Source organism: Heliangelus exortis, chromosome 23 (assembly GCF_036169615.1).
Source record: "Heliangelus exortis chromosome 23, bHelExo1.hap1, whole genome shotgun sequence".
In the NCBI taxonomy this organism is placed as follows: Eukaryota; Metazoa; Chordata; class Aves; order Apodiformes; family Trochilidae; genus Heliangelus; species Heliangelus exortis.
Genome location: NC_092444.1, coordinates 4,738,950 through 4,751,446, shown reverse-complemented (window position 1 = coordinate 4,751,446; position 12,497 = coordinate 4,738,950). Strand labels below are relative to the sequence as shown.

The 12,497-nt window shown below is 45.9% G+C and overlaps 1 protein-coding gene across 1 annotated transcript in view; it reads left to right on the top strand.

The window, feature by feature from the left end:
• The window catches only part of TNFRSF4 (TNF receptor superfamily member 4), a 48,493-nt gene extending 36,510 nt beyond the window's left edge, over window positions 1-11,983 (top strand). The window contains exon 8 of the mRNA XM_071767207.1: window positions 11,029-11,983. The gene's annotated coding sequence lies outside the window, so the exon portion shown is untranslated. The remainder of the gene's footprint in view (window positions 1-11,028) is intronic.
• The last annotated feature ends 514 nt before the right edge of the window (window positions 11,984-12,497 follow it).

Genomic DNA, 12,497 nt, shown 5'->3' with positions numbered 1-12,497 from the left:
GAGAGAGATTTCTCCTAGAAGATTCCCCACCACTGGTCATTGGATCACTTGAATAGTTTCTGGGTTTGGGTGTTTTCTTTTCCTCCAAAATGAAATTCTAACCAAATGGAGTGCATCCCTTGCCAGTTTTATGACTAAATGAACTGGTTTATGGCTTTAACAAACCACAGTTTCCTAGGAGCCTTTCTGCCCTCATGTTTTTGTTTTTATTGGACCACCTGAGTGCAGTGAAAAGTGACTAAAACAAGGGGACCTTGGGTTTTTTTCAGGCAGCCTCTGTCAGCTACCAAACTAGCAATAATAGAGGATTTTGATGCTTACTGAGTCTCAGTCAAAAATATAAAGGGAGAAAAAGCTTTAAATTCCTTTCTCTATATAGATTTTTCTATCCTTCGGATGCAGGAGATAAAAATGAGGTGTTTTGGGGTTTTTTTTCTGACCTCAGCTGGGTATGCAGACAGTGTACTTCATCTCTAGGGTTAGCAGCACACAGAAAATCAATCCTGGGGAAATCTGCATTTATTTTCAGGCTTTCACTCTTCCAGACACCCCAGTTCATTTATTGGCCTCCCTCCCTCAGCCCCCCCTGAGATGCTCAGATCCCCCCCCAGGGAGCTCCCCACGACCAAAACCCCAAGGGAGGGAGGATAAAAATCCAGCAGTGAACCTGTGATTTAAGGGGTAACCCCCTCCCAGCTAAAGGGATGAGAAAAGTTGCTGGAAAAGTGGGATTTGGATTTGATTCAAGCTTGTCCCTGCATCCTAAAATACCCTGGCACTCCTCCCTGGGGTCACCCTGACCTTCCAGAGCATTTTCTGTGTTTTCACCCAGTGCCTCCCAGCACCTCCAGGGATCCTTGTCCTTGCCTTACCTTCAAACCTTCCTGGATTACCTCTCCCACCCAGCCTCATCTCTCTGGTCAGCCAGGGAACAGCCCAGAGTGGGAGGATGATGGTTTTGCAACCTGCAGATGCTTTCAGCTCACAGGTTCCACCCTCTAGGAAATATTGCCTCATTGCTGGAGGTGGGGAGAGGCTGTGGAGTTACAGGAGGCTTTTGCTTTGCTTCACTTTCCCTCTTTGGGCAGTGAAAGGAAAGATTCCTGAGCATTCCTTGACCTCTCTGTTTGTCCTGTCCTGAGATCCCACCAGGGGATGTTTGCAGTGCCCTTTGGCCACCTCTTCCCCTGCCTTTTTCCCTTTGAGTCTCCACTCCTGAGCAGGGAATTCCAAAACTGCTGGAGGTTTCCCTTTGGGAAGGGAAAGGGGCATCCATCACCTGCATCAACTCAGGAGGCCTCTCAAAACTCTTGTACCCCTTGAGCAATAGGTTTAAAAATCATTTTAGTAAGAAAGTGGCTGTAGAATCCTTATTATCTTGGAAAGCCAGGCTCCAAAAATAACATGCAACAGGAATTTCTGCATGGCAGAGTTGGAGACATCAAACTACAGGTTTAATTCAGTGTAGTCCTTCTGTCAGAGAGGTTCTGTGACTTGATTAGCTCTGCAAACAGCATTTAAATAATCAAGTTTGGGCATCAGACCATGGCAGGGCTTGCTGCTGGCTGTGGTCTGGTGTTTAAGTGCATCCAGCTGGTTCTGATGGGAAAAGCCCATTTGCATTTGTGTTTCTGAAAGCCCCGTGGGATCTGTACAAAATACAGGCACAACACTGTTCCCTTGGCTCTGAGATACACCAAGAAATAACATTTCTGCTCTAGAAGATGCAATAATAAGGTTATCATTATTTTTTCAAGGTTCCAAGGTACAAAAGCAAGGAGCACTGTGCAAACCAGGCAGCCAGGGAGCAGAGATCCCAGCTCACACATCACAGGAGAGAGGACAGGAGGGCTCAGAGGGTCTGGGTTTGGCTCATTTTTTGGATTGATTTCACCAAGCACCCCCTGGAAGAAAGAAGATACATAAACACGTGGTAATATTTTCTTGCTGAAGCAACTCTTAGCTTCACTGCAGGAATATTCTGCTTTTTGATGCTTCTGGCTATAAATAGGTGTGATTTGAGGACAGAAAACTTCTGTTTCAGTAGCTTCTGAGGGTCCTGACCCTGACCCTCCAGGTGAGCAGCAATAATCCACCCAAAAGCCAAAACCAGGGCTCAGCTGGGTGCTGGTTTCACCTTGTGCTGCTGGTGGGAGAGCTGCATTTATCTGGACAATCTCTTTCATTCAAAGATTTTTTAGGAGTGACTCATGTGCTGGTGGTGCCTGTGCTCCCAGTGCCCTTTTCACAGCTAACTGGAGGCTCTCAGAAAACAATGTTTTAATCATGCTTGGAGGCTGCTCCCCCTCCTATTTCTATACAAATAGAACCATTCTCAAAGAACCTCTGGAGCTGAGGCCAGGTCAGGTCCCTGGCAGGTTTCTTTTTTCCCTGGTAATTTTTTTACTGATAATTCCTGGAGTGTGAATCCAGGCTTGGGAGGGTGGGAGAAGGCACAATCTCCCCATGATTCTGCCAGAAACCCATTGTGAGAGACAGGGAAGCTTATAAATTCTTCTAGAATTTAATTTTCTCACCTGTACAGTGGAAAAAAAAAAACCCCAAAAACAATATTTACACCTTGTGGATTTTAATAATAATAATAATGGTAATTCCAGATGTCTTTGCTTTGGGGGCTTTTGTGGTCAAGCTGCAGTCATGGTGTGTGTAGGGGGGTTTTATTTCCAGAGGGATGGAAATCTGGCTTTCCCAGAGCAGTTTCCCAGCCTGGCCCTGGCTGCACAGCAGGCATGCAGGCCACAGACATGGGGAAATTAATCATTAAGCCCAAATTCTGAAAAAAAGCTGTGGAGCCAGGAGGAGGCAAACATGCAGCCATCCAGCCCAAGGGCTTTGAGGCCACTGAGGCCACTCAAAAACCAGCCCAAAACCAGGGAATGTTCAGCAAAAGTGCCCATTTCATGTCATTTATCCCAGAAATCCCACATATTCAAGGAGTCTGACCCTTCCCCTTCCTGCAAGTGCTTCTTGCAGCACAGAGCAGCAAAATCCCAACTCACACCCACGTCCCTGCTCCAGGAGGGGAATTCTCCTGCCCAGGGATTTCACCAAACCAGTTTCTCCTCTCAGGACTGATTTTCAATGCTGCTGAGCACCTCCCAGCCTGCTTGGAATCCAAGGAAAAAGCAGGAGCAAGAGCTGGGAGAGGAAGGACTCTGTCAAATGGAATTTAGCCTGAAGTCCAGTGAAATCCCTGGAAAACCTCCAGGGGTTTTCTCTGTCTTTCTATCAGTGTTTTGAGGAAACTGGGGAATATTTCCTAGAAAATGCACCCCCCCCTTTCTCTCCCACTCCACCTCCCTCTGCTTTGCTTTGGTGCTGAACCTCTCCTGGTGTTTGGTGCTGGTTTGGAGCTGCAGCTGGAGCAGCAGGGACCTGCAGGGGGAAGGTTAAATCCATCCCCCCTCCTAAGGTGTGGCAGTGGGAAAAAGCAGCCAAGCAAGCAGCCCCATTGCCCCTGCTCCTTCCCACTGCTCGGGGTTCTCCTGCTCCATTCCAAACCCAGGAGCTGGGATTCACCTGCCCAGCCTGGGTGTCTCAGCCCCACAGGTGCTCCTCCTGCTCTCTGGGTCACCCTGCAAGCCCCCTTTGCCTCCTTACAGGAGTGTTCTTTTCCTTTTCCTTTTCCTTTTCCTTTTCCTTTTCCTTTTCCTTTTCCTTTTCCTTTTCCTTTTCCTTTCCCTTTCCCTTTCCCTTTCCCTTTCCCTTTCCCTTTCCCTTTCCCTTTCCCTTTCCCTTCCCCTTTCCCTTCCCCTTCCCCTTCCCCTTCCCCTTCCCCTTCCCCTTCCCCTTCCCCTTCCCCTTCCCCTTCCCCTTCCCCTTCCCCTTCCCCTTTCCCTTTCCCTTTTCCCCTTTCCCTTTTCCTTTCCCTTTCCCTTTCCCTTTCCCTTTTTTCCTTTTCCCTTTCCCTTTTTCCCTTTCCCTTTCCCATTTTTCCTTTCCCTTTCCCTTTTTTCCTTTCCCTTTCCCTTTTTTCCTTTCCCTTTTCCTCTTTTCCTTTCCCTTTTTCACTTTCCCTTTCCCTTTTTCACTTTCCCATTTTCCTTTTCCTTTTCCTTTTCCTTTTCCCTTTCCCCTTCCCTTTCCCTTTCCCCTTCCCTTTCCCTTTTTTCCTTTTCCCCTTCTCCTTCTCCTTCTCCTTCTCCTTCTCCTTCTCCTTCTCCTTCTCCTTCTCCTTCTCCTTCTCCTTCTCCTTCTCCTTCTCCTTCTCCTTCTCCTTCTCCTTCTCCTTCTTCTCCTGCTCCTGCTCCTGCTCCTTTTCCTTTTTTATTTTCCTTCTCCTTTCCCTTTTCCTGGGGTATTTTCCTGGGGTGTTTTATTTCCTGTACCACTCTGGGAGACTCTCAGAACCTTTCCAAGCACAACCTGTCACTTGGCAGGACTTTTCCTGACACTGAAGAGATTTCTCTGTACCAGGCAGCCTGAGTGTGGCCTCTTCCAAACCTGCCTTTGGTTCAGTTCAGCATCCACAAGCCTGGACCTGTCTCTCAGGTGCCTCCAGGACTCTGAAGTGATGCCAGGAGGCTGTGAAGTTGGGAAGCTCCACCTGGGTGAGATGAGAGGGATGCCCAGAATGCTTTCAGAACTGGATTGCTGATGAAAAACTGATATTCCAGCAGTCTAAAGGCAAAGGATGGCAAATTGTCTCAGCAGTTTTCTGGCAGTCAGGTGCTTCTGGGCTAATGTTCTGGTCCAGTTCTTTCTCCCTGTCCCTCCTGAGCTCTTCAGACCCTGCCAGGGGCCTCATCTGTTGCTGGGAGCTGCTGGCAAAGGCTGGGGCAGTTCAGACAAAGCCCTTGCTTCACACTGGCAGATGGGGCCAAATTTTCCTGCCTCCTGTCAGTCACATTTTGCAGAAACCACAAGGACCAGCCCCATGGAGCTGGGCTGCTATTTTTATTTTTTCCCCTGTAGGGAGCAACCCAGGGAACTTAACCCTTTTTCACTTTCCCTTTCCCTTTTCCTTTCCCTTTTCCTTTCCCTTTTCCTTTCCCTTTCCCTTTCCCTTTCCCTTTCCCTTTCCCTTTCCCTTTCCCTTTCCCTTTCCCTTCCCCTTCCCCTTCCCCTTCCCCTTTCCCTTTTCCTTCCCCTTTCCCTTCCCCTTTCCCTTCCCCTTTCCCTTCCCCTTTCCCTTCCCCTTTCCCTTTTCCTTCCCCTTTTCCTTCCCCTTTTCCTTCCCCTTTTCCTTTTCCTTCCCCTTTTCCTTTTCCTTCTGTTCACACCCCCCCCTCCAGCTTCAGATGAGGAAAAAATTCCCTTGGAGTGCTCCAGAACTTGGTTTTTCTTTTGAGATCATCAGTTAGCACCTCCCACTTCACCTCCTCCTAGCATAAATGGACTGGAGGACCCCTCACTCCATCCCTCCTGCTCACTTCACAGCAATTAAAGTTTTCTGGTGGCTTTTTAACAGACAGAGCCAGGTTCTGCTCCCATCAGCTGCCTGCACCACATACTGGTCCCTTACTGGTTCAACAGAAATGGGAGAAATAGGGTTGACCTCTCAGGTTGAACCTGTAGCATTTACTGGCAAAAAAAAGTCAGATTTTCAGGGCTCAGCAGTGGCCTTGACAATGCTGCCTCTGAATAGCAGTAGCTGAATTTAATTACAGTTTATCAGAGGTATAAACAGGTAAAAAAGACTGGGATAATCTTGGAAATAAGAGGAATAATGAGGGATGTGGAAGGCTCACACACATTTCTCTGAGCTCCCTGAACATCCCACGTGCAGTCTGTGTCTGCTCAGATGGGGAACTTCCATCCAGATGACTGGAAACATAAAATACCTCCCAAACCATTTCTTGCTGGAATTCTGAGAGCTCCAGCAAAGCCTCTATGGTACAGACAGCCCCAAATCACAGCCAGTGGTTGGAATCTGGGACACAGGTGGATTCATGGAGCCTTGGGGAGTGGGGCAGAAGGTGATGGGTGTGAGCTGGAGCCTGGCAGAGAAGCTTATTCTAAAAAATTCTAAAATATTCTGATTTTCAGACTGTTCTGAAGGAGAGGAAGGGCAAAGAGAAGTCAGCAGTCTCCAAGATCCAGGGTTTGGTTGGTGGGAGGCTGAGCTCCCAGTCCTCAAACAGTGAAGAATAAACTCCAGAGGGGGTTGTTTAAAGTGGGGTTTGGTATGCAAATAAAATTAGCAAGCCAAATGAGGCTCTTTGCAGAGCCTTTCCCTGGCTGGGGCTCCCAGTTGGAGGGACTGAGGGAAGGGTTTAATATCCCTGGTTGAGTTGGGGGCACCAAAATGAGGATGGAATCCAGCAGGGGCTCCTCTGGGCTCTTCCAACACATGCAGGCAGTCTCAGAGGGGCCAGCAGATAAAAAAAATGCTTGAAAAAAAGGGTAAGCAGTTTGAGAGATGTGTATCCTATTCAAGCAACAGCTGCTTTAATGCTTCCAGCCCCCTTCTGTGGGGTGAAACCATCAAACTCTGAGGTGTGCTCAGGGTTCCTGCAGGCTCCCTGCCTTGAACTTTGCTCCTGAATGGGCTCAGGTTGGAAGGGTTGGGCCAGGTGCTTGTGAAATTTCCTGCCCTGGGAGCTGGCTCTGCCTCTCCTTGCCTAAAGAAAGGGACAAAGGAACAGGGAAAGTGCTTTTCCCAAGTTTTTTTAAGGGGGTGGGGAGGTTGTTCCTCTTCCCTGCCACCTAAAGAGCCAAAAAGCCTCCTACACTGACCTGGTAAAGACCACCCACACCATACCAGGTGATATAAAATACTGAAGGTTTTCTTCAGGATTTCTTTCAGTATTTCTTCATGATGACTTCTAAACTATTTAGAAAGGTTCAGGCTGCTTTTTCCCCCCCTTAAATGATTTAATTTGTACCAAGTACTAAGGCCACTAAAAGCCTGACTCTGATTTAAATGATGTCTAAAAGTGCAGCTTCCTTTTTTGCTGTTTTATGGTCTGATTTCTTTCCTTGCTCATAACAGAAGCAACTGGAAGCACATGTTGAAGCATCAGGTATTTTATTTTACTTTAAAAAAATTTATTTGTTTCTTTTGTATGCATCTTTCCTTTCTTTATGTCTTCAGTAAAAGTCCTGGAATTCAGTTCTACTTGCACCTACAGTCTTTGCTCCCTGTTAGAAACCCCTGCATGATTTTCTCTTGTTTTGAACTGTAGGAAAGGAGGTGCTGAATTTTTTATTTTTTTTTTTTAAACCCATACATTGCTGTGCTGGTATGTGAAACTTTAATGTTGGTAAGGTAAAGCCAAATGAGAAGTCTGAATACTTGGAGTCTACAACAAAGTCTCTTGGTTATTTTTTTCTGCAGCTGTCTGGACAAGTTATTTGCTGTGTGTGCCTGAGTTTTCCTTACTTGAAGATGTAGGAAACAGAGAGCTATTTGACTGTAATTCAGCTCCAAAGTATCTGGGGAAGAAGGAGACATCCTGCTCATCAGCAGAGCAAAAAACATCAAGAATACTCTGGAGGCAAGGAACCAGCAGGTATTGGAGGGCTGTGTTTGGTTAAAATGCTGCTCTTCTGCTCAGAATTTTGTTTTGGCCACAGCACAAGCTACAGCTTGGGAAAAAAGTTCCTTAACTTAACCTGAGAGCATTAAAAATACTGAAATAAAGGCTCTAGGGGGCTGGAGGAACAAAGAAAGTGGAAAAAAAATTTCCTTTTCACAACTTTAGCTTCTCAATTTGGAATTTCTGAAGCCTTTTGAGTCTTGCTGAAGATATTGCAAGTAGCTGGAAGGTTCCTCTGTGCTTTACTCTCAGGATAAGTCCTCAAGCAGCAAAGTGAGATGTAGTTACAATAGGCAGAGATTGCTTCAGTTCTCCCCTTGGCTGAGCCCAGGCTGTTCTGGCAGCAATCATCCCTCTGCCCCTTGATTCAGGGGATAAATCACATTAAATATGAATATTTTAATATATACCTATATATTATTCTATAATTTTATAATATAGTATGATATATATTATATATATTGAGGAGTTATAAGAGAAAATTTAATGTTTGCATTCCATGGCTTGTGCAAGGACCATTTTTTTCTGGCTAAAGGGTTTTTATTTTTAGGTCTGTTTTTATTGAGAAATCCCCACCCCAACACACACACACAGAGTGCCAAGTCCTTTCTTTAAAACCCATGGATATTTCAAGGTGCTGAAATGGCACCAAGTGGGTGACAACCCCCTCCAGCTGGAGCAAAATCAGAGCTCCTGCTCCAAGAATTTCCTGTGCCTTGGTACAGTTGTGCTGAGCATCCTGGGCAGGAATTTTTAGCCTGGATTTGGGCCCTGGGGAATGCAGATTATTTGGTTTAGATACCCAGAAATCTGTATTTCCTGAATAAATTCAACTCAGAGCTGGGTTGAGATTCAACTCTTTTATTCAAGATACAACTAAAATGCCTAAAAAGAGCTCTAAGGCAGTGAAACAGCCCATTAAGTAGCATGTAAGACACCAAAATGTAACTGTACAGTAGCAGTCTGTCCACACATGTGATAAAAATAGTGAATATTCATCAGAGTAATTACACTCAGCTTCATCAGGGACTAAAATCATCTCTTTGCCTCCTCTGTGAATATTTTATGAACCCCTCCCCTTGAAACTGACTGCACAGGACACCTCACACATTGTTGTTTTTTTTTTATTACCAATTTACCCAAGACCACATTTAATAAAAGGGATGGAGTTCTTGTTTTCACTTCTTTTAAAGATTATTAGTGAAGGGTGGTGTTGCTGAAAGGCCAAATTTGATTCATTTCAGGAGACACCAGACCCCCAAATGAACCCATGGGCATCATCCTGAGCATCTCATGAAGGCAGAAATAGAAATGTTAAGAGCTGGTTTCCCTTCTGGGAAATCCAAGGGGGAAGTGTTGGACAAAGAGAGGCACGTGGAGAAAAAGAAAGAGGGAATCCACCAGCTGGAGGTCAGGGCTGGCCCAGGAAAAGGTGTAAATATGAGGAGGACACCAAAAGAATTACCAGATTTCTACAAAATGATGATGTGCTCAGTCAGGAAATGCCATTTGGACCCTGCAGGGTGAGGTTTACCAGGACATCTTCACCCTCTGAGCAGTTTGGGGTTGATTTCCTAACTGGGGTAATTCCTGAGGATTTTAGTGAGCCTGGATGGAGGGAAGAAACCCAGGCAGTGCCATGGGGAGGGGAAAGGGGGGAAATCACTGCAGTTCTCAGGGAGGCCACTTTCCTTATCACATCGTTTGCACAACTACATTTCAGACAGATGTTCAAACCCTTTTGTTGTCAAAGATGCCCCTTGAAGTTGATTTACTGCTGAATTTTGCCCAGGTAACAAATAATTTCCCAACAAGCAGCTCCCTAAACTGGCAGCAGCCTCAGGTGAGTAAATGGCCCAGGTTTACCCAGAAAAATTCTCTGCATCTTAAACAGCAGGGAAAAAAAAAAAAACCAAAAAGCTTCAGTGATGTCTGTACTGAGTACAGGAGGAACTCTGGAAGATTTTAAGTGAAGATTTTAAGATTCAGCCTCTCTCAGCTTCCCCTGCCTGGCTCTGGGTGTTTGCAGCAAGAAGCTCTGGTGGCTTCATTTTCAGGTGCCTGGCTGGGTAATTCTGCAGCCATGGAATTTCAGGCAAGTCTGAAACTGGGTCCAAAAGTTCCTTAAGGTGGAGAGCAGAGGATTCTCCTCTCAGGAATTCTGTCTTGACCTCCCCAGCCCCTCTTGACTCCTCTCATGCTCTTTATACCCCTGCAAGCACCACAGGACCTGCCTGGGTGTTACCAAGAGCCCCAGAGAATAAAGAAGCCTGGAGTCCAGGGATCATTCAGTGGTTCTTCTGCTCAAGGCAAGGTTTGGTTTTGGGGCTTTTTGGGGTTTTTTTCCTCCATATTTCAGGGTGAAGATCTCTGCCCGTGCGATTGACGGCATTACCAGACAGTATTAGACACGAGTAGGCAGATCTAACTTTGCCTGGTAAGACAGCAATCAGCAGGCTACAGGAAACACCCAGCCTGGAAGGACTTTCTCCAGGGCCAGCATTAAAAAGGGAGGGCAAAGCTGAGAGCCTCTCCCCAGGACAAAGCAATAACCAGTAAATGTTTAACTCCAAACCCTTGCTGATTAGGAGGCAGGGTAATTACCCAAACTCTTTCCAGTTCACTGAGGTGGGTGTTGGGGGAAAAAAACCTAAAATAAATTAGAAAGAACTGAACTTACCAAGAGCTTTGTCCACTGCATCCATCTTGCTGTGAGGCTCCAGCCCCAGGAGCACAGCAAGATTCTGGCTGCAGCTGCACCCTAAAGCCTCTGCCCTCAGCAGCCCAGTGAGAAAACTGGGATTTTTTTGGTTTTTTTTAGAGCTAAGTGTGATGCAGATCTCTAAACCATCCTGTGGAATCACCCTCCTGTGAAATGGATGTAAGGGAGATGAGAATCAGTGGGGGAAGGGGAGGGAGGGAAAGGTACTGAGGGAAGAGGGGGTTGTTTCTGGGTTGCTCTCAGGACTCCTGAGACAAGCTGGGACATTTTCCTGAGCACACATCAGCATGGGGGAGGGCAGGGGGGGATTTCCTTCAGCTCCAGTTTGGGTTTGTGCAGGCAGCATCCCCATGCCTGCCACGGATGCCTAATTAGAGTTATCTAATATCATCTTTTTTTTTTCTTTTTCTTAATTATTTATTTACTCAGCTCCACCCAAGGTTAGGCCCCATGCTTTGTTTTAAGAAGAGATGGATGGGAGGTAGGTCTGCCCCCCAATTCATCTCCTTTAAAGGCTTGTTAAAAGCCAATTTGCAGAGTCACTCAAATTTCACCCCATTTCCTCCCTCCCTGGTAAAGCAGTTACTGATTAACACTGAGCCCAAACACCAAGGAATGCTCCTCTGCTTCTTCCTCCTCTTTTCCTGAGAATTACAGCCAGCAAGGGCAAACACAAAACTCAGCTTGGTTTAGGGGGAAGTTAAAGCTGGCAGAGTTTCAGCTCTTCACATTGTGATGGAAAGAAATTGAGGTTCTGGACACCAGTGGGCTCAGTTTTCCTGCTGCTCCTTGGGTGTGTTGGAGCTCTCCTTGAGCCCTTGGCTCCTTTCTCATCCCAGGAAACTTGTTTAAATCTGACCCCTGACATTTGTTCAGTGGCACCTGAAGCTGCCAGCAGCTTCCCTCTTGGAATTATTTATGATTATAGACATTTACTGGGTCTAAAAATACTCATCACCATCATCCTTACCCTCTTGTCCAAATCTTGCCCCCCCTGTGGCACAGTTCCTTTCTGGGTGGGGTCCTCCTGATGGTTGGTGGTTGGTTCACCCTTTAAACATCGTTACCAGACAGTGTTAGAGTAGATCCAAAAAATCCAGCACTGTCTAGTAAGATGCCCACAGAGGACCAGAGTCTGTCCAGCAGCTGGAGAAATGAAGCATCTACCAAGGATTCCACCTTCTTCAGTGTCCCATCAAAACTTGACAGAGATGGCATGAAAAAAATTGCACTGGGTGTGTAAAGAATTTGCCAGGGATGTGGTGGGCAGAAGGAAGACATTGGGTGTTAAAAGGATAGCTTGAAAATCCTGCTAGATTTCAGGAGAAAAAGCTAATATAAAATGTTGATTTAATAAAGATCTAAAAGAGAAACATAAGGTTAATATCAACATGATGTAAAAGCAGAAAGGTTTCTTGTGATTTTTTTTTTTCCCTTGGCTTCCCTCACTTTTAATTCACAAAAATACTGATGCAAGGCTTTCCAATCACTGAAAAAGACACTGAAAATTGGTGTTATAAAGGAAAAAGTACTGAGAGGGGCACAGAAGTGTGACAGAGGTGGCCTGGCATTTATCACAGCTGCTTTGACAGCAAATCCTTTATTGTATTGGCTTTAGGTAAAGGGCTGCAGACAAATTGGAGTCTCAAATAGAAGTGAGAGGAGACTGAGGGGTTGTCAGGCAGTGATGTGACCAAGCATGGTGAACACTAATGATAAAGGTGATAAGATACCTGTTTTGTTTCCTTTTTTTTTTTTTCTTTTCCCTTTTTTTTTTTTTTTTTTCAGGAGAAGGGGAAGTTTGTTGCAGCCCATGGTGTAACAGAGCAGGTGAAACCCCAGCCCACCCTTCTCAGCCTGTGCACCAGCTCTGTGCCACCCTGCCTGGGGCTGTCACTCACAGGACCCCAAATCTCTGCCTCTGGCACTGACCCAGAGCAGGAAGGCAGCAGGGTTTGGTTCCTCTTCTTTTCCTCACCCCTTATCCCTGCCCTGACCTCTCCAGGGCAGTAACAGCCTCTCACTATGAGAGCTCTGCTGGGTAGGTGTTGTTACATTGCCTGTAATATTTATTAAATAATTATTTATATTGTTATAGCAGTATTATATTAATAATAATTTATCAATAATTTATTTATTAAAGCCACAAGGTACTCACAAAGTCTGTGGACCCAGCCCAGCATTTCACAAGGTATAATCCTAGAAAACCTTTCTATCACACTAAAGAGCCAAGGCACAGGTTTTATCCAGGCTGCATTTCAGGGAAGCACTGC